At 40.1% G+C, this 24,554-nt stretch overlaps 1 long non-coding RNA gene across 2 annotated transcripts; it reads left to right on the forward strand.

The window, feature by feature from the left end:
• The first annotated feature begins 1,011 nt into the window (after window positions 1–1,011).
• Window positions 1,012–23,370, forward strand: LOC311242230. Of its 2 annotated transcripts, none has more exons than XR_014620601.1 (5): window positions 1,012–1,172; window positions 3,436–3,608; window positions 6,724–6,901; window positions 13,969–14,053; window positions 18,652–23,370. It is a non-coding gene; the product is annotated as an uncharacterized lncRNA (long non-coding RNA). The 2 variants fall into 2 exon arrangements; XR_014620602.1 differs by having other exon boundaries at window positions 6,729–6,901.
• Window positions 23,371–24,554: the final 1,184 nt, after the last annotated feature.

The raw sequence follows: 24,554 nt of genomic DNA on the forward strand, positions 1-24,554 counted from the left end.
AACGGGAGACTCTGTTAATGAAATATGAAATCAGATCGCTAATAAACAAATAAAACGATATTTGTCGTCGTCGGCACTCAGGCATTGGGCTGATAAAACGAGTAATGTCATCTGTGGCACTGAAAGTGTTAACAGACAGGTAAGCAAGAATATAAGAAAAATAGTATTGTTGAATGAGGCCCATTGACTTTTCAATTGCAAATCTATCATGAGGTGGATGTGGCCACTGTATCTCACTTGCTATACAAATGCTTATTACTATGACTGGGCCATTGGCTCTGGTATTTCCATTGTCACTGTATAGTTTCATGTCTAAATGGTTTGGGGTAGGAAGGGAGGGGCACTGGGGTGCAGAGTCATTAGAAATATATTTTGAAATGTATTGTGAATTACATTAACCAATATAAAATATGCCATGTCAACATTTTATGTTTTGCAAATCTTGAAATCACATCTGTAAAACAATATCCTGACCTGACAATTGTTTTTGTAATCTGGTGGCATAATCCAATAATCACAGTTTCAGTCACCAGCTGATGGTCAATAATACAATGTTGATTCTTGTTTCCCCTGTTAAACTTGAGCACTAGTCTCTTTGATTTCATTTTATTCTGAGACTCAATGTTTAACAAATACCATGGAATAAATAAAATCAATACATTCATAAAGACACATAATTAAAAGTCCCACTGAGGATTATGTCTGATTTGGAACCTGAAATATGGCAACTTCATTCTATTTTCAATATTTAAAAAACGAATTGGGTTAAGTGATAACCCAGTATGTTTTAAGAGAGAGGGGATTTAAATAATTAAAGTACAATCAAATACAAATATGCAAGTGCAGATACTGCACAGATACATAGTGATTGTACAAAGTGATGTCTTCCAAGATGATCAGAGGGGAAATATCAGTTTGAGGTGTTTATTGTTGTTCTGATTGGCCAATCAGTTCCAAGCAGCTAAATGCTCAACTCTTGTCTCTCTGGTATAAAAACAGGGCTGTTTTCCAGACTGAAGTACTCATTCAACCATAAAGACGGGATAGTCTGCTGGTTGACTTGAACGCCTCTCTGTGGCAGAACACATTGTCTACTGGACCAAGACTTTCTACTGGAAACCATCTGGATCAAAACCTGCTTCTGAAGACAGATCAGACTGTGGACACCATCTGTAAGTACAATTATTTATTAGATTGTTTTTTGTGGCATTCCAGAGCCTCTCTTATTTTCTGTGTTTCCAAGAAAACCAATTTAAACATGCCTGAATGTCTGTTGTTTATTTGTCTTCATTAAATGTAAGTGTATTTGTACAACGACAGTCAGATACCACCACAATGACATTGCAGGCAACTGCCCAGTATTTTACCTAACGTTGACCAGATTTGAATAACAATCTTGTAGCAGATTCACTTTTAGAAGTATCTGTAATGTTGTAAACAGCTACCTCTAGGCAAAAGAGCCCTGCTTGGTAATGCACTTTTCTCAGATGTGTGGGTTAGAATTGAATGGGAGTTGAAGGGGTTGTTATTATCTGGCCACACCTCACGCTCTGTCAAGAGAGGTCTGGAGAAACACCAGAGTAGAGTCCTTTCTTAGCACAAATCCTACAGTTTATCATTGTAGCTCTGGCTAGTTAGCCAAAAAACAATGTAAATTCAATGGGGTCAAGTTCCTGTCTGTACAGGCTGACTTAAGCTCACAGAAATCTACTTTGGGTACACTGTGGAATATGTTTCAGTGGTCTTCAGTCAGCTTGTATCGAAAGTAGCTTGTGCTTGACCCCATTGACATGAGAAACAAGAAAGAAATAACTCACTATACTGATTCAACATCATCATTGATAAGTAAGAAATAAGGCGTGGGTTCTATGGATATTAGGGATGCACCGAATTGGAAATTCTTGGCCAAAACCGATACCGAAAATAGAAAACAGTTGGCCGAATGCCGAAATGCCGAAAATGATTAATATAAATATATATAAAATATATATATTTTTTTTTTTTTTTTTTGCTACCGGATTATGGCAAAATACATGATTATGGCAAAACTTTACTTAAATAATATTAATAATCACTATTATGGGCCCATAAAACATTTATTCAGCACTTTTGAATGCATACATTAATTCCAGACTGACTGCTGAAAGATTGTACAATTTAAACATTTTCTCTTTGCATACAACAAAATGTGCATTAAAGTCAAGTGCATTTTATTTTCTCTGTAGGATAACTACAACAAAGTGCATTCAGAACAAAGCCAAGGTGCTTTAAAACTGCATAACGATCTGCATAAAGACACACACACAGGACTGTTGTATTTACTACATCTCCCATGACTCTTAGCGGGGGATGACGTAGCTTACGAGAGACTGGTCAAAGAGGAAAGGAAGCGTTGGCTAGCTTAACGCTAACGTTATCGGCGGCCGAATATTCGGTGCATCCCTAATGGGTATATAGCAGAATACCAGACATTGAAGATGGGAGGCCTATCGGAGGTATTCAGCATGAATAATGCTATAATGCTACTGTATTGGTCACACTAACTACCCCATTCAGCCTTGGTACCCTAATTGTTCCCTGCTATGTACATGTTTATAGGGTACTTCAGGCTCATCATATTTACTTTTCAATTGCAAATCTATCATGAGGTGGATGTGGCCACTGTATCTCACTTGCTATACAAATGCTTATTACTATGACTGGGCCATTGGCTCTGGTATTTCCATTGTCACTGTATAGTTTCATGTCTAAATGGTTTGGGGTAGGAAGGGAGGGGCACTGGGGTGCAGAGTCATTAGAAATATATTTTGAAATGTATTGTGAATTACATTAACCAATATAAAATATGCCATGTCAACATTTTATGTTTTGCAAATCTTGAAATCACATCTGTAAAACAATATCCTGACCTGACAATTGTTTTTGTAATCTGGTGGCATAATCCAATAATCACAGTTTCAGTCACCAGCTGATGGTCAATAATACAATGTTGATTATTGTTTCCCCTGTTAAACTTGAGCACTAGTCTCTTTGATTTCATTTTTATTCTGAGACTCAATGTTTATCAAATACCATGGAATAAATAAAATCAATACATTCATAAAGACACATAATTAAAAGTCCCACTGAGGATTATGTCTGATTTGGAACCTGAAATATGGCAACTTCATTCTATTTTCAATATTTAAAAAACGAATTGGGTTAAGTGATAACCCAGTATGTTTTAAGAGAGAGGGGATTTAAATAATTAAAGTACAATCAAATACAAATATGCAAGTGCAGATACTGCACAGATACATAGTGATTGTACAAAGTGATGTCTTCCAAGATGATCAGAGGGGAAATATCAGTTTGAGGTGTTTATTGTTGTTCTGATTGGCCAATCAGTTCCAAGCAGCTAAATGCTCAACGCTTGTCTCTCTGGTATAAAAACAGGGCTGTTTTCCAGACTGAAGTACTCATTCAACCATAAAGACGGGATAGTCTGCTGGTTGACTTGAACGCCTCTCTGTGGCAGAACACATTGTCTACTGGACCAAGACTTTCTACTGGAAACCATCTGGATCAAAACCTGCTTCTGAAGACAGATCAGACTGTGGACACCATCTGTAAGTACAATTATTTATTAGATTGTTTTTTGTGGCATTCCAGAGCCTCTCTTATTTTCTGTGTTTCCAAGAAAACCAATTTAAACATGCCTGAATGTCTGTTGTTTATTTGTCTTCATTAAATGTAAGTGTATTTGTACAACGACAGTCAGATACCACCACAATGACATTGCAGGCAACTGCCCAGTATTTTACCTAACGTTGACCAGATTTGAATAACAATCTTGTAGCAGATTCACTTTTAGAAGTATCTGTAATGTTGTAAACAGCTACCTCTAGGCAAAAGAGCCCTGCTTGGTAATGCACTTTTCTCAGATGTGTGGGTTAGAATTGAATGGGAGTTGAAGGGGTTGTTATTATCTGGCCACACCTCACGCTCTGTCAATAGAGGTCTGGAGAAACACCAGAGTAGAGTCCTTTCTTAGCACAAATCCTACAGTTTCTCATTGTAGCTCTGGCTAGTTAGCCAAAAAACAATGTAAATTCAATGGGGTCAAGTTCCTGTCTGTACAGGCTGACTTAAGCTCACAGAAATCTACTTTGGGTACACTGTGGAATATGTTTCAGTGGTCTTCAGTCAGCTTGTATCGAAAGTAGCTTGACCCCATTGACATGAGAAACAAGAAAGAAATAACTCACTATACTGATTCAACATCATCATTGATAAGTAAGAAATAAGGCATGGGTTCTATGGATATATAGCAGAATACCAGACATTGAAGATGGGAGGCCTATCGGAGGTATTCAGCATGAATAATGCTATAATGCTACTGTATTGGTCACACTAACTACCCCCATTCAGCCTTGGTAGTTGGTACCCTAATTGTTCCCTGCTATGTACATGTTTATAGGGTACTTCAGGCTCATCATATTTACTTTTCAATTGCAAATCTATCATGAGGTGGATGTGGCCACTGTATCTCACTTGCTATACAAATGCTTATTACTATGACTGGGCCATTGGCTCTGGTATTTCTATTGTCACTGTATAGTTTCATGTCTAAATGGTTTGGGGGTAGGAAGGGAGGGGCACTGGGGTGCAGAGTCATTAGAAATATATTTTGAAATGTATTGTGAATTACATTAACCAATATAAAATATGCCATGTCAACATTTTATGTTTTGCAAATCTTGAAATCACATCTGTAAAACAATATCCTGACCTGACAATTGTTTTTGTAATCTGGTGGCATAATCCAAGAATCACAGTTTCAGTCACCAGCTGATGGTCAATAATACAATGTTGATTCTTGTTTCCCCTGTTAAACTTGAGTACTAGTCTCTTTGATTTCATTTTTATTCTGAGACTCAATGTTTATCAAATACCATGGAATAAATAAAATCAATACATTCATAAAGTCCGGTGAAAAAAAATCCCTCTAAGCACAATTTGATTATTTGAATTGTATTAAAATAGGCTAAAATTAAATAGCCTATGATGCGATGAACGAAACAATCATTACATTTGTTTCATCGTTGCTTCACCAAGCAGGTCTGTCTAATAATGACAACGACCTGTCAGCGCGAGCTTGCTGCTAGATTTACGAGAAGCATGGAGCTGCAGACCCACAGAACCCACCAGCTTTGCCGGCACAGTGCAGTACTCCAATTCAGCCATTGGCAATTCAGCTGTTGGGTGGGGGGCGCTGCTGAGCGGTCCCCCGACCGGACCTGAAAACACTGCTGCTCTGTGGGTCTGCAGCTCCATGCTTCTCATAAATCTAGCAGCAAGCTCACGCTGACACGTTGTTGTCATTATTAGACAGACCTGCTTGGTGAAGCAGCGATGAAACAAATGTCATGATTGATTTGTTCATCGCATAGGCTATTTAATTTTAGCCTATTTTAATACAATTCAAATAATCAAATTATGCTTAGAGGGAATTATTTTCACCGGACATTATGACCAGCACCAAGTCTTTGGGAAGTGGAGATATACATCACGCAAACCCACGATAATGTTGCCGTCTCTCTCTGCCAAATTTCTCGGTTCTTCGCTTGATATAATTAATACAAATGTCCAATATAACTGAATTCGTTAGCTCATAAAAATGTGATTATAACAGACTGCTGTTTATTAATGTCGGGCAGACTGCCCACCGAGACCTCAAGTCGGCAGCAGCACGAAGTCTCGAGGGACTTATTTTATTTGGAATATATTAATGACTGTATATACGCAAAAGTAGCCTAGTTTTAAGTTAAAATATTATAAATGCCTTGAGGATGTCATTCTTTATATAGGCCTATCAATTGTTTTTTAAGCTCAATAAACTCTGACCGGAATTGATCCCATTTGTCCGGTAGATTGAAATCTACCGGACACTCAGACCGACAAAAAAAAATTCTAGCGGAAACCCTGAATGCTTATTACTATGACTGGGCCATTGGCTCTGGTATTTCCATTGTCACTGTATAGTTTCATGTCTAAATGGTTTGGGGTAGGAAGGGAGGGGCACTGGGGTGCAGAGTCATTAGAAATATATTTTGAAATGTATTGTGAATTACATTAACCAATATAAAATACGCCATGTCAGCATTTTATGTTTTGCAAATCTTGAAATCACAGCTGTAAAACAATATCCTGACCTGACAATTGTTTTTGTAATCTGGTGGCATAATCCAAGAATCACAGTTTCAGTCACCAGCTGATGGTCAATAATACAATGTTGATTCTTGTTTCCCCTGTTAAACTTGAGCACTAGTCTCTTTGATTTCATTTTATTCTGAGACTCAATGTTTAACAAATACCATGGAATAAATAAAATCAATACATTCATAAAGACACATAATTAAAAGTCCCACTGAGGATTATGTCTGATTTGGAACCTGAAATATGGCAACTTCATTCTATTTTCAATATTTAAAAAAACGAATTTGGTTAAGTGATAACCCAGTATGTTTTAAGAGAGAGGGGATTTAAATAATTAAAGTACAATCAAATAAAAAATATGCAAGTGCAGATACTGCACAGATACATAGTGATTGTACAAAGTGATGTCTTCCAAGATGATCAGAGGGGAAATATCAGTTTGATGGAGGAGGTGTCTATTGTTGTTCTGATTGGCCAATCAGTTCCAAGCAGCTAAATGCTCAACTATTGTCTCTCTGGTATAAGAACAGGGCTGTTTTCCAGACTGAAGTACTCATTCAACCATAAAGACGGGATAGTCTGCTGGTTGACTTGAACGCCTCTCTGTGGCAGAACACATTGTCTACTGGACCAAGACTTTCTACTGGAAACCATCTGGATCAAAACCTGCTTCTGAAGACAGATCAGACTGTGGACACCATCTGTAAGTACAATTATTTATTAGATTGTTTTTTGTGGCATTGCAGAGCCTCTCTTATTTTCTGTGTTTCCAAGAAAACCAATTTAAACATGCCTGAATGTCTGTTGTTTTTTTGTCTTCATTAAATGTAAGTGTATTTGTACAACGACAGTCAGATACCACCACAATGACATTGCAGGCAACTGCCCAGTATTTTACCTAACGTTGACCAGATTTTAATAACAATCTTGTAGCAGATTCACTTTTAGAAGTATCTGTAATGTTGTAAACGGCTACCTCTAGGCAAAATAGCCCTGCTTGGTAATGCACTTTTCTCAGATGTGTGGGTTAGAATTGAATGGGAGTTGAAGGGGTTGTTATTGTCTGGCCACACCTCAGGCTCTGTCAAGAGAGGTCTGGAGAAACACCAGAGTAGAGTCCTTTCTTTCACACCTAGAGTCCCAGTTTCAGTCACCAGCTAACTGATGGTCAATGTTGATTCTTGTTTCCCACGTTAAACTTGAGCACTAGTCTCTTTGATTTCATTTTTATTCTGAGACTCAATGTTTAACAAATACCATGGGATAAATAAAATCAATACATTCATAAAGACGCATAATTAAAAGTCCCACTGAGGATTTGGAACCTGAAATATGGCAACTTCATTCTATTTTCAATATTTAAAAAAACGAATTGGGTTAAGTGATAACCTTGTATGTTTTAAGAGAGAGGATTTAAATAATTAAAGTACAATAGGTTAGGGCTGGGCGATATGGCCTGTAACTGACCGCCAAGGGTAAAGATGCCTATCATCTTTATTGTCAGTAAACTTTAATTTACATTGGTCTAGATGATCGACTTCTCTTTATTAGCTCAGAATACTGAGCTTTCTATTTAAGAAAAGAATATTTCAGAGCCGCTTGTGCATTTTCATTTCGTGTCCACATGGGGGCAGAGCTCGTCTTTCCTATAGTATAAAGGTCACAGCATCCTGTTTGTGACCAAGGCAGGAAGTAACTCAGAGACAACGACGGAGCAGACAGCGAATTATGTAGAATATAAGGACCTTACTTCAGTAAATAACACCCCTTGGTAAAGCGGAATAAGGTATGTCGAACACTAAAATGTATTATTGTTATTATTATTATTACTGTTGTTGAAGAGGTCTATATTTATGTGTGGTAAACATGTAAAGTGGTGCACTCACTGATTAGGTTCTAATCAAAGGCACCTGCTGCCGAACAAGTAACATTACTATTTATCATTATTTTCCTTAAATGCCTTTATTATGGAAGACGAGTTCACCCTCAATAATATCATTAAATTCAAATGTTTGTTTGAACACGTTAGGTGCTTTGTTGTGAACAATATTGAACTGTGAACAATATAACTAATTGTATATGTTTGTGTTTTTGACCGTCACAGTTTTCACGGTGCAAACGTAGCAAACGATGCAACCGTCACTACCTGTACAACTACGGTGCAACGACAACTACCAAAGAAAGGCTACAGTGCTGCTATGCTAAAATGCAAAAGAAAAAAGAGAAAATAAATAAAAGCACCTGTACGAAACATAAGCGCATCTTTATTTCACCACCAAGCCGGGGGGCAGTTACATGGCCTCTAAATGATATCGCGATATTTTTTGGCCATATCACGATACACGATATATATCGCGATATTGACATTTCCTCTAAAGCACTTAAAAATGCTTGATTTAACCCTTTGCTGCATACAGTCACACCAATATGATGATTATAATAAGTAGGGATGGGAATCGGTTCCTAATTGTCCGATGCCTGGAATCGCGTGCCTCCCGTGACTTTCGATTCCCTTATCGCTGCCAGTTTTTCAAAACAATAACGTTAGCGTTAGCATGTAGCCATGGTAAGGCTGAGCCCGAACCCTGTTTTTAGGGTTCGAACGTTCGCCAGGGTTTATCGAACGAACGTTTGAACGTTCGTTTTTTTAAATTTTTTAATAAAAAAATGTTTTAATACATTTTTTTTTCATTTTTTTTTAATAATAATTTTTTTTTTATTGTATTATTATAGATCCTACGGAGGGCGGCATTGCATAGTCTATTGGTAAAAAACATGTTGTTTACAGTGGTGGCTGTTCATGTAAACATGTAATTAAACAAAGCACTCAGAAGAAAATAAACAAGCTACTGAATCAAAGTATGATAAACAATAGCCCTTGCAGTCACGTAAGGGGCTAGATAAACAAATGCATTCGTTTTGTGGCATTAACCGAACGTTATATAGTTAGTGTTACACGTTCAATAACAGGTATTCACTCTTGGTCGACGGGGAGGGGAGCCGGGAGGAGAGGCGCACGCCTCGGCTCAACAGACCCGTCCACCGTCTACCTCGGAACGGCCGGGCTCCCAACACGCCTGCCGCCCGTCCGCCCTACCACCGTTCCGAGGTAGACGGTGGACGGGTCTGTCCACCGTGCGCCTGCTGTTGTTTCCAACGCAACCACCTCCCGCCATGAAGCTCGCGCTCCGTGGCCGAAAAAGGATGGTATTCATTAATGATCCTTCTGCAGGTTCACCTACGGAAACCTTGTTACCGATTACTTCCTTGGCGGGGAGCTAACTACGGCTCCCCGGTAGCTACGGTAAGTCTGTTGAGGCTTGCCGATTGGTGGTAACAGCAGAGGCGGGTGCAAGCGGTGTGACGTAATTGGCAGAATCGCCTGTCAATCAAAATAGAGCTCTGGTTGAGAAATAGTATCCCGCTGCAGCCCGGCAGACCATACTGGTTGAGCCGAGCGCCTCGCATTCACATCACCTCAACCCCGTGCGCATTCACCGAACGTTCGAACCTATTAATTAAAGTCCGAATGTCAGCGTAACGAACGAACGTTCGAACGTTCGGGCTCAGCCTTAAGCCATGGCAGACTTATTTGATTCCTTAAGGGCTCGAAATTGCCTAGGTTTTGGTCATATGCTCCCGAAATGATCCCGCTGTTTGGCTACTTCTATGTGCAGTGAAAACTACTTGAATGCTTTAGAATCTAGTCATTGATTTAGTTCAGGGTAAGGTAATATTAGTTGCTGTGTGTGTGTGAGACAGAAGTCAGAGGAATAACGACCTGTTGAATTCAACTACGGTTCAATAGATTAAATTAGTTTAAGAATAAAAAAATAAATACATTTTAAGAGAATCTCAAATACATTATTTTATTTAAGTGTAGGCTATAGTTAATGTTTTATTTTTTACAGTTTTTGTATTTTTCTGACATGGGGGCTCAACAATAAATGACAATCAGAAATGTCAAGTTGCATGTTGTTATTCTAACCAGCTTAGTTCTGTTGCATTTCCAATTTATTTATTTAAATTATAAATTGATCAGGTATCGATAAGGGAATCGAATCGATAAGCAGAATCGATAATGGAATCGTATCGATAAAATCCTATCAATTCCCATCCCTAATAATAAGTCCCTGCATCATATGTTTGCATTATTAAACCATAAAGATGCTAAAAAAAAAAAGAAAAAAATGAAAATGTACTACGAGTAGTCTACTGACACACTAACAAAAAATGTATTTACATCTAAGACAATTTATATAAAAACTATTGGGTGCCTAAGACTTTTGCACAGTACTGCGTTTTCTATCCACTTTAGCCAAACACACACACACACACATATATATGTATATACACACTACTGTGAGAAAATAATAATCACACACAAAGGGAATGAATGCATGAATGAATGAAAACTTTATTTAACAGATTGCAGAACGGGTACAATACAGTACGGCTCAATACACACAATTGTTAAGGGGATGCAGACCAGAGAAAGAAGTTTGTCTTGTTTACATAAGGGTCCCCCATTTGGGATAGGGATAATGGCTTATAGCAGACTTAATGATTTTAGAATATTTCAGATAATGAAATTAAATGTTTATCATCAACTATCCAGTTAGTATTTATACTGTAACGTTTGGCTACTTTAAATCATTGAATGTAGAGAGAGAGCGAGAGAGAGAGAGAGAGAGGGCGAGAACGCGCAAGAGAGCCAGCCCCCCCCCCCCCCCCTCGGGTTTTGTTTTAGGTTTGCGTTTTGAGCGTCTAAGCTGCCGTAGGCGATGACGTCACACTCTAATGTAAACAGGAAGAGTTTAAGACACGGAGATGGAAACTGGATGCTGATATAAGGAAACGAATAACCAATAAATATGAAGTTATGTTTTAAACCTCTGTTGTCAAGCGTTGTCAATATAACCCACCCCCTTTCCTCACGAATGGAACTAGTGTTGTGGAGTCCGCTTTGAGCGTTTTCCAGGGTTAGCAGCTAACACTAGCTAGTTAGCTTAGCCTAGTCATGGGATAACTTGGTTAGCAGCTAACGTTAGCCCAATGCTTGCGTTAATTAAATTGCATGTCATTGAAGGTCCGCGCTGGTCTGTCTAATGAAATTACAATTGCATGTCATTTAAGATCCGCGCTGGTCATGTGTCTATAATGAAATGAGAGGACCGCTCTGCGCTAAAGCCTGATCTCAGCCGCGACAACATATACTCGACAACATATACTCGATGTTCACGATATAATAATATACTACATCTTAGGGGTGGACGGTATGGTCTAAAATTTATATCACGGTATAATTTGAAGCATAGACGGTAACGGTATATATCACGGTATCAGTGTTTCCGTTCGAATAATTTTTTTTGCCTGATAGGCAGGCTATATAAAGAATGACATCCTCAAGGCATGTAGATTTATAATATTTTAACTTAAAACTAGGCTACTTTTGCGTATAAAGTCATTATATTCCAAATAAAATAAGTCCAGAGTCCGTGCTGCTCCCATTGCAAACAGCCGGGCTGGATGCTGGATTTTGCTATAAGCATATGTAGCTGCAGAGCCGCAGAGCCAGCGGCGCTTTCAGGTCTGGTCACAGCTTTCAGCCGTTGGGTGGGGGGGGGGGGGGGGGGGGCGCTGTTGAGCGGACCTGACCTGAAAGCGCCGCTGGCTCTGCGGCTCTGCAGCCAGGGAGCGAAATTAACTTTTTGACTCACCGGCCAGTGGCGGGTAGATGGGAAGAGTCTACCCGCCAAGCATATTTCTTACCTGCCAAATTTTTTTTGATTAAAAAAATATATATATATATTTTATATAAATTTTTTTTTTAATAAAATATATATTATATAATCATACTTGTAGTTGTATTATCTGCGAGACATCGCCACCACGCAATAAGTCAAAATGCTTGCTATCTGCAAACAGCTCCACTGTCTGTGTGTATACTTGAGTAGCCTCCAGCTCGAGCAAGGATTCTCCGGCCCTGCAGCTAGACCCTATATTCAGCTAGACCCTACATTCAGCATGCAAGGATTCTCCGGCGATGCAGCTGGACCTATTTATAACGTTACCGTTCTTTTGTCAAATCACATTCAACATGCCCTCAGCTAGAATACGCATTCAATCAATGTTATAAGACATTGATATCAGGAGCTATCTGTAGCTACTGCTAGCCCGGTAGATAACGTTAAGACAATTTAGTTGACTGGGACATATGGATCAACGTGAGCTAGCTAAGCTAGCTAACGAGGGACCGGAGGTATTATGCACTCGAGTAGACTATTGCTGGAGCATTTGTTGATATCAGCAGCTATCAGTAGCTAGCCAGCTAGATACCGGTAGACAATGCCTCGTCATGTATTAAACTAAAAGTGAATAGTTGACCTGGTCATTGTTTAAACAGTAACGTTAGACTCTTGGAGGTCCGATATAGACTAGAGCAGATGGAAGTAAACAAGCCAAATGAATGATAGCTTCCGATTGGTCATTTGCTTTTTTTCTCATGAAACCAGTCACGTCACTCTACTGTGATTGGACCTAGTGCGATGTGGGACTTGTAGTTTTTTAACGATCTCGCGGCGGAGAAAAAAAAGACGAGCGGATATAATCTGTACTCGCACAAGAGTATCGTTATGAACTACACGTCTACACGCCACACGGTGGGCAGCCCTCTAAGTGTCATGCGCCAAAGGTAAAAACAGCCCGCCCCTGGCGGGCGGCGGGCTTTAGTTTCGGTCCCTGTCTGCAGCTGCATGCTATTCGCAAATCCACTGCTGCCGCCGTCCTCCCGGCTCCCGCTGCAGCCGTCGTTATCATAACACTACACGCATATCATAATGTTTACAGCAAACTGTAGTTGATCACCAGGTATGTTTTATTAACGTAGAATAATTCATATCAAAAAACGATAGGGACATCTCTTACCTTTTTCCACTGGTTAAAAATGCCAGGAACTGAAATTGAAACTGGCTGTGTGTTTATTATGAAATGACAATTGCGTGTTGACACGCCCACTGCGCGAAGCCTCCTAAATAACTTTTTCCAGTTTGCACATATCTATTATCTATGACTAATTCTATCTATTTTTAGGGGCAAATGCGATTGAAATAGTCGCGCTGTGGTTACATGACGTCATTGCTATTTTAGAGCTACTCTACCGGTTACACGGTATAGTCAAAATCCATACCGTAGAGCAAATTAATACCGTTTATACCGTATACCGTTTATACCGTCCACCCCTACTACATCTCATGTAGAACAAGCCGCGATACATCGAGTATACTCGATATATCGCCCAGCCCTACAATAGGTACAAATCAAATAAGAAATATGCAAGTGCAGATACATAGTGATTTAGTCACGTTAGCGTCACATGCTCTTTAATAACGTGACATCACGTCTCGTTGTTGTCATGAAAAAAAACCTTCGTTGACGAACATCTTTCGTCATAATTTTCGTTGACAAGATTAACACTGCTAAGCACCACTGGGGATCTGGTGCAGTGAAGTGGTAATAATTAAATAATCCATAGGATGAGTTCCCAGTTCTTTATTTGTTTTATTTTGATGTGTACATTTTGGTACATGTCATACTAGTAATATTCATACTGGTTGAAGCTCGATGGTGTTTCATTTGCTCTACTGTGCCATTAAGTGGACAATAAATGTGATTAGCGTGATTATAATAATACCATGGCTTTGGTGTGTGAAGCTTTGATGTGATGATGATGCCAATAAACAAATAATATTGTGTCTGTTTTTCTAACAGAATGATGGCAGGGACAGAGGAGAAAGATGTTTGGCTGTCATTTTCATGCTGACAAGTTGACGTCACACAGCCAGACACATTACGTGTAAGGAATTATGGGATTTGGTGTTGGGTGTATGGACTCAACTAGGGGTGGGAATCACCAGTTTCATCACGATACGATATCGATTCTTTGGACAACGATACAATATTTGCCGATATCTGCCACGATACGATACAATGCAGGTGCCTGCAATCGATATGAGATGATATCATAAGCCCATTTAACACAATCAGTAACATTGGGTCTCATTCTCGAACGAAGTTACGACAAAATATTTCGTCTTAGCCAGATTTCGGCCTATTTAAGACATATTAGGGCTGGGAGTGGGAGAATTTTCCTGAGATCTTATTTGAGAGCAGATCTAAGAGTGCTGAGGAGCACACTTAAATATGCTCTCAGCCCACGATCAAATCTCATGATTGATTGACTAATTTAAAATGTTATTATAACTTGACAGACTGTGTTCTCATAGTGATTCCTTCATGTTAACGCTACAGGCCTCCTTGGAATTAATTACTTGATCATAATTAAAATAAATATGACAATATTTGTACGATAAGAAATTACGCATTTGATGTCGGAAAAATAAATAATATGGATTCATCTGATCACAGGGCAGCTGCTTAACCATATCTGAACCAGCTATTTTGGACAAAAGTATAATTACTTTAATTACTCAGATATTCAAACACAATTATGCAATTATTGTGAAATGATTGAAAATAATAATAATTGAATGCCTTCTGTGGAATTTGCATTTCTTATTTGTTACACATCTGTTTTAATGATTAATTATATACATTTGAAAGAATGCAGGTCAACATGCAATGTATCCCATTGATTGGTATACAATGGGACAGACCTTTGTTTGATTGATTGAAAACTTAACAGATTGCAGAATGGGTACAGTACAGTACAGCTCAATTACATAAGGGGATGCAGACCAGAGAAAGAATTTCGTCTTGTTTACATCAGGGTCCCCCATTTTCAATTCATCATAACATATATGACACACACGACACAGATAGACAGTACTGCTACATCTATACATTTATGACATACCAGATTTGCAAATACAGTACTGTTTGTGATACAAAAAGAGTCCAGAAAAGAGAGTACATTTGACGTAGAAACTGTTGGAGGAGGTTGGGTAGGAGGGGTGGTAGACTTACACTGTACAAGCAAAACTGTACATTGGAATATTGACAACCATACTTGGTCATTTACTGTACATTGGAGGGGGTTGATATAGCTATAAACCTGCATTCCTTCGAATATATCATTAATCAATTAAACATATTGAAATACACTATAGCCTATACACCAACACTGAAATGACAGTGGATAAATAAATAAGAACTAAAGCTAATCGGTGGAAATAGACTGCATTAATATTCCATAACAAGTCTTGTGTGCGCCTACGAATGAACAGTAGCCTATAGGCTTAATTATGGAATAATAAGCCATACTGCGTTCATTCATTACGCCCGCCGGCCCGTAGGCTATATATATTATGTCATTCATTCATATACAGTACTGCGCGCGCGTGTGTGTGTGTGTGCGCGCGCGCTGCGGCAGGTGTGTACCGCAAGCTGTATATGATGCCAATACATTAATCTAATCTTTTTGATGGGCGCAAGCGTGATTATGAAACCTAGCCGCATTTCTCGGAGGCGCTCTCTGATTGGCACTGACTGACGCTAGGTTTCGTAATCACGTGGCTCTCAAAGCACTTCCGCCATTCCATTTCACACAGCTGCGTCACCAGTTGCTTTATAAGGACTGTCGGGGGCGTGGTTTGTATGCAAATGACCTGAACGGGAACGCGCGTTGGAGTTTACGACAGAATGCCATTCTCCAAGCAGATATCAGATCATATCATTTCTGCGACCGTTTCAGCCACGTTCAGGACTCAGAGTGTACTTGTCATAGATTATGTCTCAGTGGTTCCAAGATAAGTCTTCCAGAATATAACTTTGAACATTTTTCGGGAATGAGACCCATTTAGATCAACTCAAAAGGTAACAAATATAATTTGAATATTTTTTTATCTCTTCCAGACATTTAAATGAAAAACTATTTATGGTTTTTAATACAAATAGACCTCCTAAATTGCCACGTTTTGATATATTGAGCTTTAAACTTTAAGTACATTTTTTTTGGAACACACAACCTAAAACCCCTTCCTCTCCCAAACCGTTCCTGCAATTGTTTTATGTTGCATGATGATCATGCATACATTTATTATGTATTGTATTTTTTATGTTTAAATATCAACATCATCTGTCTACCCTCAGTACATTTACTATCAATATAATATACTCATCTGACTTCATCATATCTTTTCAAACGCACACACACACACACACACAGAAGGGAGAATGCCCCCCCCCTTCCTTCCCAGTCCCCACTCTGCTGTTCTCTATCGCTCTGAACAGGGCTTTAGCTTGTTGTTAGCTTATGCTAACGTTAATGTTAATTCCGGTCTTAAACACGACGTGGTCATAAAGGAATGGCGAGGATTGCAAAGCATGTTATATGCATTTGACCCGTTGCGGAATAAAACAGCAGGGATTTGTTTTGGGTCGCGAAATAAGCACACTAGCCTATGTTGCAATGTGCGTATTCCAGACGCTACTGCTGCTACTGCGAGACGAGTACTGCTGTGTGCTGTAGAGCGGATATGAGTCACGACACCACGGATTTTCAAAATAAGAGTATCGATATGAACTGAGCGGTGCTAGCTGCCGGAGCCATAGTTATTATAGCTGGAGCTGCGCTTAGGCGGAAATGAGACCCGCAACCAAAGAGAAGGGAGTTGCAGTAATCTAAGTGGGAAATGACGAGGGAGTGGACCAGGATTGCGGCGCTGTTGGGAGTGAGTGAAGGGCGGAGGCGGTTGATGTTGCAAAGGTGGAAGTAGGCAGACCGGATGATGTTATTGATGTGGGAATGGAATGATAGGGTGCTGTCGAGGACGACACCCAGACTCTTGACCTGGGGGGAAGGGGAAACCAAGGAGTTGTCTATGGTGAGGGTGAAACTGGGAATAGGAAATTAACGAATATTGTATATTGAATATCAGATTAATAATCAGAATAATCTGAAATAAATGTTGTACCCGAGCTTAAAGAGTCAAGAACAGACAGTTTGCTGTACAATGCAAATCCTACTTTGCTAGTGCGCCCTTCACACAAAATCACACAATACTTAAATAATTTTTATTTAAATACAAGTGATTGCAAAAAATAAGGTAAACATATATATTTTGTATATACAAAAAAAGGGGGATCACAGTTTAGTCCTGGATTTCAGCAGATGGCAGGAGGTTGATGAGTCTGTGCTGGGGGTGTATACTGTCCTTAATTATGTTATGTGCTCTCCTGGTGGCCCTGGTAGAGTAAATGTCCTGTAGTGAGGGGAAGGCTGCTTCAGAGATGTACTGAGCAGTTTTAATCACTCGCTGGAGTGCCTTCCTGTCCTTAGCAGTGCATTTCCATACCAGACCGTGATTGAGCTGGTAAGGACACTCTCAATCGTACTTCTGTAGAAGTTGCTGAGAATTTTGGGTGGCATTTTCTCAGCCTTCGATGCTGGGATTCTTTCTGTGTGTGTCTCACTCACTCACTCACTCACTCACTCACTCACTCACTCACTCACTCACTCACTCACTCACTCACTCACTCACTCACTCACTCACACACACACACACACACCTGGTCTTCTGAAAGACCAGATGACATCAGAGGAGTTTGATAGTATTTACTGAGGATTGACAGATAATGTTGATATTTAAACGTTAAAGTTGTTGTAGGGAGGCATTTTAGATTGTGTGTTGTGAAGTTTAGACTTCAGAGAGAGAGAGAGTAAAGTACAGAAAAAAAGGTACCGTTGGGTACCGGTATCAATTCCCAGGTAAAAAGAAACATTTTGGGCTGCTTTAAAAAAGAAATATATAATAATTTTGCGAATATTTTATCGCAATTGCAATATCTGTCCGAAAAATCGCAATTAGATTATTTCCCAAAACCGTGCAGCCCTAATCCTCAGTGGACCGGTTCTGACGGTACGCAAACTGCAGAGGGTCCAGTGTGTCTGGGATGGTCTCCTTGATGTGCAACATGACTATCCTCTCGAAACACTTCATCACTATTGGGGTGAGTGCAACGGGACGATAGTCATTGAGTCAGGTTACAGTGTTTTTCTTTGGCAGGGGCACGAGGGTGGTGGTCTTGAAGCAGGTGGGCACAATAGCTTGTGCTAGTGACAAGTTGTAAATGTCAGCAAGTACGTCAGCCAGCTCTGATGAACAGACCCTGAGGGCACGGCCGGGGGTGTTGTCTGGGCCGGCTGCCTTCCGTGGGTTTGTTCTGCTCAGAACCGTACGTACCTCTGCCGTTGTCACAGTGAGTGGCGAGTCCTGCGTGCGCTCCGTGGTCAGAACCTCTCTCGGTTGGTTGGTGTTGGGGACTTCAAAGTGGGCGTTGAGTCTAGAACTGTAGACGACTCTGGACTACACTGTTTTTAAACTATAAAACCCAGCTACATACCATTATAAACCTCTTACATGGAAATTAAGCTGAATAAAATCACCAAATCTCCTTCCTCTGACACTCTTCTCCATCACTATCTCCATCCAGATAGCCGTCCTGTCAGGCCTGGGACGAAACCAAGAGGCTTGGATGGAAGAAAAGGTCTCTGCTGTGACCAGTGTGGAAAAAACTTCAGTTCAAAGATGAATCTCAATAAACACCAGCGCATTCACACAGGAAAGAAACCAGGGTTCGAAATTAACGGGGGCTTGGGGCATAATGCCCTTGAAAATGGACAAAATGCCCTCGAAAATCAGTTAAAGGGGGCACTTAATGCCCCCGACAGTTTACTAATTATATATATATATTTATCCGGTAATGGAGCGTCTGTATCGTACGGTTCAGATGACGCGCAAATAAAAAAAAATCATTTGGCGGAGCCGGTGTTCTGCACTGGCTGCAGGCAGCAGCAGCAGCACTGTAGCCAGCCAGGTGCTAGTCAGTTTGTGTAAAAATGGCACGCACAATATAAACCAATCTTCATTACGACTTTAAAAACATAGCCATTAACATTACATAGGCCTACACACATCTTGCCATAGCAGTTCGTAAACACAACGCACGTTTTAACTATGGTAGCCCGACGCAGCCCGCAAGCTAATACTGTACAGTCAATGAAATGTCACCGTAGCTACTGTAGCAGAGGAGGAAATGGGAGTCTGAGAGGCGGGGTGTTTAAAGACAATGATAGGCGTTTATTCAACATCCAAGAAGGCTAACATACAACTGTGTTTTATTAACTCCAACCGGGACTATTGCCGCTTTCCCACTGCATGCCATCACCTCCTAACGTTACCGGAGCTGATAATAACATTGCTGAAGGTGCGTGACACTAAAATGTCCGTGGGGACCCGGCGCCAACCCATAGATAGTTCCAACTCACCGAATTGCGTAATCCACCACAGATGCACTCAATATTTAAATAATGTTAGTCTAAATAAATGTAGACAGAAACATAATAATTTCAAGCAGAAAACGAATCTTTCCATTAAGAACTGACAATCAGGTAATTTAAACATGGTTGACATTGTTTTTGTGTGTTTATATTAATTAAAGAAAGGAAAGTCTAGTGCTGGCTGAGCATATTGTTTGTTTGCACTAAGTTAATACTTTGACAAATGTAGCCTATATTTTTCAGTCGGTTCGGTCTTTGTGTGCCAAACATTATTTAAGGCTGTAAACACTGTAAACCTTTTATTTTTAATAAATGAGAAGCATGTTTAGATTTGAGTGTTAAATTTTTTTTAATAAAGATTAACGTATATCGAACTGAAAACCGTGACCCCAAAATCGTGATACGAACCAAACCGTCCATTTTGTGAACCGTCCCACCCCTACCGTTTATCATAAAAATTCAGTGCCCCCGAAATACAAAAAAAAGCCCCCGAAAATCAATTAAGGGGGGCAAAAAAAGCCCTTGAAAAAAAATGTTAATTTCTAACCCTGAAAGAAACTATTCCTGTGACCAGTGTGGGAAGAGCTTTAATCGACTGGATAGTCTGAAATCACACCAGATGATTCACACAGGAGAGAAGCCCTACTCCTGTGACCAGTGTGGGAAGAGCTTTAGTCATCTGCCTAATCTGAAAACACACCAGAGAATTCACACAGGAGAGAAGCCCTACTCCTGTGACCAGTGTAGAAAGAGCTTTAGTCAACTGTCTAATCTGAAAACACACCAGATGATTCACACAGGAGAGAAGCCCTACTCCTGTGACCAGTGTGAGAAGAGCTTTCGTCAGCCACGTGATCTGAAAACGCACCAGATGATTCACACAGGATGGAAGCCCTGCTCCTGTGACCAGTGTGGAAAGAGCTTTAGTCAACTGTCTAGTCTGAAAACACACCAGAGAATTCACACAGGACAAAAGCCCTACTCCTGTGACCAGTGTGAGAAGAGCTTTAGTCAACTGTCTAATCTGAAAACACACCAGATGATTCACACAGGAGAGAAGCCCTACTCCTGTGACCAGTGTGAGAAGAGCTTTAGTCAACTGTCTAGTCTGAAAACACACCAGATGATTCACACAGGAGAGAAGCCCTACTCCTGTGACCAGTGTGGGAAGAGCTTTAGTCATCTGCAGAATCTGAAAACACACCAGATGATTCACACAGGAGAGAAGCCCTACTCCTGTCACCAGTGTGAGACTAGCTTTAGTCGACTTGATCATCTGAAATCACACCAGATAATTCACACAGGAGAGAAGCCACATCATTGTGGTTTGTGTGATAAGAGATTCAGAACATTAGCATATTTGAGTAAACATGAGAAAATTCACTTGGGAGAGAAGATCCAACATGCACAATAACTACACAAAATAACACAATAATCAAACAACCATAAAATGAATACATATAGCGTGTTTCATTTAGAAGGCTATAATGTTCAACTCACCTAATGAGATGGATGGGCATATAGTCTGGGTTTAATTTAGGAGACAGCGACTCGGAGATCATCCTCCACATTCATTCAGACGCGATCTGTACTTATTTTTTATATAAGTCAGTGCAGATAATGTTTTTTCGAATAGGTAGGTATAGCTGTGCCTATTCCCCCTCAATTGATATCTAGTCGGCATCGGAGGTGGGCAGCGATCTAGGTCTATTCTTTTACATTTCAAAAGCATTTCTTTTACCAGTTTAATGTATTTTAATTGTTTTTAATTATAGGCCTATTTCACACGTTCTATGAAATCAATACATTCTGGAAATCATCTCGCGAAAACATTATTCAGAATGGTATAATGGGATCAAAGAGCACCTACGGGAGGCTGCAATTAGAAACTGGCCCCCGTAAATGTCCAAACACCCCCTCCCACCCACCCACCCCCTCCCAATGTACAGTTTCCTCCCCCTTGTATATATATTTTCTGTTAGGATCTCTGTTTAACAGTACTGTATATTTGCATATCTTGTATGTCACAAATGTAACAGTATTGTATATCTGTATGTCATGTATGTCATAAATGTCATGATATATATCTATATCTGTATGTCATAAATGTCATTATGAATTGAAAATGGGGGACCCTGATGTAAACAAGACGAAAGTCTTTCTCTGGGTCTGCATCCCCTTAACAATTGTGTGTATTGGGCCGTACTGTATTGTACCCCATTCTGCAATCTGTTAATAAAGTGTCCAATCAATCAATCAATCAATCTCTGAGGAAGGGAGCTGCCATTTTGTTCCGAGGGAGTGGCCAGCTTATATCCAGCTAACTCAACTAAACCTGCTCTGGAGTAGGTTCAAACTTTTCGATCTGTTGCCATAGCGACTTAGAAAATCCAACGTCGGGGAACGGAAATGTCTGGCTTAAGTCAAGCTATGCTGAAAATGATCCGGCTAACTCAGTTAGCCAGGTACGGGGAATAGGGTCTTGGCCAAAATGGCAGCAAAACAAAAACAAACATAGACAAACACGGACAAAGACATAAAAGGCAAAGTGGGGCAAGGGGATACATTTGAGCTGCAGCAAACAAGATTGAATGGGATTGGGGGGAGATTGGAGGGTAGGGTAAAAAGGTAGAAAGAGGAGGGACGGTGAGGCTTTGCAGGAGGTTGCTGGGGAGAGAAGGTCAAGTTAATAAATATAAAATATAACACCACATTGTTCTGGTGTTTTAAGTACTGGGATCATAGGAACTTTCTGACCTCAGTATGGGGTGACCAGCCAAAAGCCAAGATGGTTAACAAACACTTTGTACACACTGGAGGGGGAAACTGCTTCTCGTATGGATTTTTATATTTTAATGTGGATACTAGTGATTTTTTTTAATCTAATGTCACACACATTGTCAACATTCCTAGTACTACACAATAAGTGTTTATTTTAGAGTAATGTTCCATGTATTGTCTTCATTGGTATTCTTTTAAAGTAATGTATGTTCCTTTATATGAATTTATCATCTTTAGTGGTTTTTCTATCAGAACGGTATAGGGTTGGAATCAATTCACTTTAAATTCAATCAATTAAAAATCAAAACAAGTTGTTTACTTTATGATGATAGAACATCCATTCACATTTTCTTGTCATTAGGTTTGATAGCAAAACCTTTTCATGATGGAACAATATTTGAAATAAAATCTACATCTTGAATTAAAAAGTGAATTGATCCAAACTGAAACATTCTCATTAGAATGTATGATATGCTAATAATATTGGCTCGGGAGGTAGAGCAGTCGTCTGGTAATCCGGAGGTTCCAGGTTCGATTCCGCTCCTTCCGGGCAGCGTGTCGAAATGTCCTTGAGCAAGACACTTATCCCCTAATTGCTCCCGATGAGCAGGTTGGCACCTTGCATGGTTGCCTCCGCCGTTGGTGTGTGAATGTGAGTGAATCGGTAAAAATGTGAGGAACAAATTGTAAAGCGATTTGGATAAAAGCGCTATATAATTGCAACCATTTACCATTGACCATTTAATAATATGGATGAATTGTAAGCGTCAAGATAAGTGGGATGGTGTGAATTGATCTCTTAGGAGTAACTAACTCAGAAGTATGAAAATGTAATATTACCTTTTAACCTACTTTGTATGAAAGGCTTCATCTATGTGCAACAATGATAATTTTTTGAAAATCTGTTGCAGCGTATCTTGGAACCGTTCAACTGTACAAGCACACCCTTCCCATTACGTATTTTTTTCTTTTTTTTTTAAACTTTTTTGGCTAAATAGGCCTTGTTTTATAAATGTGTATACAGAAACAATTCTGTTGCTTTTGTTGATATTCATTGATAACAGTGCTGTAATTTCATTTTCAAATAAATATGCATGATCAAGTTCAACAAGGTGTGCTTTTATTTTGATATTCCACGTTGAAATTACGTAATACATTAAGTGTGGGGTCGCCGAAAAGAATCCTAAATAAAATGGGATCGCAGACCGCATCAGCTGGAACAGTCCATGGTTGGGGTGATTAAGGTCCTTGATAATTTTCTGGGCTTTTTTAATGCACTGGCTCTCAGATTTCCTGGATGGGGGGGAAGCTCACATCCACGGATCTTTTGTGCTGTCCTCATGACTCTGCTCCGCTCTGAGGTTGAGGTCGGTGCAGTTCCCCCTCCAGGCGGTGATGCACCCCGTCAGGACGCTCTCTGTTGTCCCTCTGTAGAACGCCTTCAAGATCTTGGGTGTCATGCCGAACTTCTTCAGCCTCCTGAGGTGGTAGAGGCGTTATTGGGCCTTCTTTACCACATTATTATGTGGATGTCCCAGGTGAGTTTGTTGGTGATGTGGACACAGAGGAACTTAAAGCTGCTGACTCTCTCCACTGCAGCCCCGTCGATGGTGATGGGGTCCAGCTTCTCTCCTCCTCTCCTGTAGTCTATGACCAGCTTCTCTCCTCCTCTCCTGTAGTCTATGACCAGCTTCTCTCCCCCTCTCCTGTAGTCTATGACCAGCTTCTCTCCCCCTCTCCTGTAGTCTATGACCAGCTTCTCTCCCCCTCTCCTGTAGTCTATGACCAGCTTCTCTCCCCCTCTCCTGTAGTCTCCAGAGACTCAGCAGCAGCCATCACCCCAGTCATCACACACATAATAAACCTCTCCATAAAACAGGGACACGTCCCCAAGGACTTCAAAATTGCGAGAGTAACACCCCTGCACAAAAAGGGCAGCAAATTAGACCCGGGTAACTACCGCCCTGTTTCTATCCTTACATCCATCTCGAAAGTCATGGAAAAAATAGTATACGAACAGATCGAAAAGTACCTCGCGGAAAAAAATCGAATCTACGAATTCCAATCTGGCTTCAGAACATCCCACTCCACTGACACATGCCTTCTCTACTTGAACGACCACATCAAACAAGAGGTGGACGCGGGCAAATACTGCGGCATGGTCATGCTGGACCTACAAAAGGCCTTCGACACTGTCAATCACACCATTCTGATTGACAAGCTAAAAGCAATTGGTTTTGATAGTTTATCAGTGAGCTGGATACAATCCTACCTG

The sequence above is a fragment of the Notolepis coatsorum genome, assembly GCF_963971535.1.
Source record: "Notolepis coatsorum genome assembly, chromosome: 15".
Taxonomy (NCBI): domain Eukaryota; kingdom Metazoa; phylum Chordata; class Actinopteri; order Aulopiformes; family Paralepididae; genus Notolepis; species Notolepis coatsorum.